Source organism: Triticum urartu, chromosome 3A, assembly GCF_056163025.1.
Source record: "Triticum urartu cultivar PI428250 chromosome 3A, HENAU_Tu73, whole genome shotgun sequence".
Lineage (NCBI taxonomy): Eukaryota > Viridiplantae > Streptophyta > Magnoliopsida > Poales > Poaceae > Triticum > Triticum urartu.
Window position 1 is genome coordinate 197,219,225 of NC_141875.1, and position 2,575 is coordinate 197,221,799.

The following is a 2,575-nucleotide window of genomic DNA, read 5'->3' on the forward strand; positions in this document are numbered from 1 at the left end:
CCCAATAGTGGTATCCGAGCCAGGTTTATGCGTAGATATTATATGCACAAGTAGAACACAAAGGAGTTGTGGGCATGGGTATATACATATCGCTTGCCATCACTAGTTGATTCTTGATTCAGCGGCATTGTTGGATGAAGCGGCCCAGACCAACGTTACGTGTACGCTTACGCGAGACTGGTTCTACCGACGTGCTTCGCACACAGGTGGCTAGTGGGTGTCTGTTTCTCCAGCTTTAGTTGAATCAGATTCAATGAACAGGGTTCATTCTGAAGATCAAAAAGCAATCACTATACCGCGTTGTGGTTTTTGATGCGTAGGTAAGAATGGTTCTTGCTCAGCCTGTAGCAGCCATGTAAAACTTGCAACAACAAAGTAGAAGACGTCTAACTTGTTTTTGCAGGGCATGTTGTGATGTGATATGGTCAAGACATGATGCTAAATTTTATAGTATGAGATGATCACAGGCACAAGATGATGATGGCCATATCATATCACTTATATTGATTGTATGTGATGTTTATCTTTTATGCATCTTATTTTGCTTAGATCGACGGTAGCATTATAAGATGACCTCTCACTAAATTTCAAGGTTTAAGTGTTCTCCCTGAGTATGCACCGTTGCGAAAGTTCGTTGTGCCGAGACACCACGTGATGATCGGGTGTGATAAGCTCTACGTTCACATACAATTGGTGCAAGCCAGTTTTGCACACGCAGAATACTCGGGTTAAACTTGACGAGCCTAGCATATGCAGATATGGCCTCGAAACACTGAGACCGAAAGGTCGAGCGTGAATCATATAGTAGATATGATCAACATAGTGATGTTCACCATTGAAAACTACTCCATCTCACGTGATGATCGGACATGGTTTAGTTGATTTGGATCGCGTGATCACTTAGATGACTAGAGGGATGTCTATCTAAGTGGGAGTTCTTAAGTAATATGATTAACTGAACTTTAATTTATCATGAACTTAATCCTGATAGTATTTGCATATCTATGTTGTAGATCAATAGCTTGTGATGTAGCTCCCCGTTTATTTTTGAAATGTTCCTAGAGAAAAATAAGTTGAAAGATGTTAGTAGCAATGATGCAGAGTAGCTCTATGGTTTGAGGGTTATCCTCATTGCTGCACAGAAGTATTATGCCCTTGATGCACCGCTAGGTGACGGACCTATTGCAGGAGCAAATACAAACATTATGATGAACGTTTGACAAAGCTCGGTATGATGACTACTTAACTGTTTAGTGCACCATGCTTTACGGCTTAGAACCGGGACGTCAAAAACGTTTTGAATGCCATGGAGAATATAAGATGTTCCAAGAGCTGAAATTGGTATTTCAGACTCATGCCCGAGTCGAGAGGTATGAGACCTCTAACAAGTACTTTGCCTACAAGATGGAGGAGAATAGCTCAACCAGTGAGCATGTGCTCAGATTGTCTGAGTACTACAATCACTTAAATCAAGTGGGAGTTAATCTTCCAGATAAGATAGTGATTGACAGAGTTCTTTAGTCACTATCACCAAGTTATTAGAACTTCGTGATGAACTATAAAATGCAAGGGATAGCGGAAATGATTCCCAAGCTCTTCATGATGCTAAAATCGACGAAGGTAGAAATCAAGAAAAGCATCAAGTGTTGATGGTTGACAAGACCACTAGTTTCAAGTAAAAGGGCAAGGAAAGAAAGGGAACTTCAAGAATAATGGCAAGCAAGTTTCCACTCCCATGAAGAAGCCCAAAGCTAGACCCAAGCCTGAAACTGAGTGCTTCTACTGCAAAGAAAATGGTCACTGGAAGTGGAACTGCCCTAGATAACTGGCGGATAAGAAGGATGGCAAAGTGAACAAAGGTATATTTGATATACATGTTATTGATGTGTACGTTACTAGTGTTTATAGAAGACCCCTCGATATTTGATACTGGTTCAGTTGCTAAAAGTAGTAACTCGAAACAAGATTTGCAAAATAAACAGAGACTAGTTAAGGGCGAGGTGATGTGTAATGCCCCGTGACCGATGTGCCAGGTGTCATGCAGTTATTCGCTGTTGTTGCCTTGTCATTTCTTGCGTGTCATGCATTGCATATCATGTCATCATGTGCATTTCATTTGCATACATGTTCGTCTCATGCATCCGAGCATTTTTCCCGTTGTCTGTTTTGCAATCCGGCGCTCCGTTCTCCTCCGGTGGTCATTTCTACCTTTCTTTCGTGTGTGGGGATTAAACATTTCCGGATTGGACCGAGACTTGCCAAGCGGCCTTGGTTTACTACCGGTAGACCGCCTGTCAAGTTTCGTATCATTTGGACTTCGTTTGATACTCCAACGGTTAACCGAGGGACCGAAAAGGCCTCGTGTGTGTTGCAGCCCAACACCCTTCCAATTTGGCCCAAAACCCACCTAAACCTCTTCCATCATCTCGGTCGTTCGATCACGATCACGTGGCCGCAAACCGCACCTCATTTGGAATCTCCTAGCTCCCTCCACCTATATATATGTGTTCCACTCCGAAATTCGCGGTGCAAACCCTAAAAATCCTTCTCCTTGCGCCGCCGGATGCGTCCACGC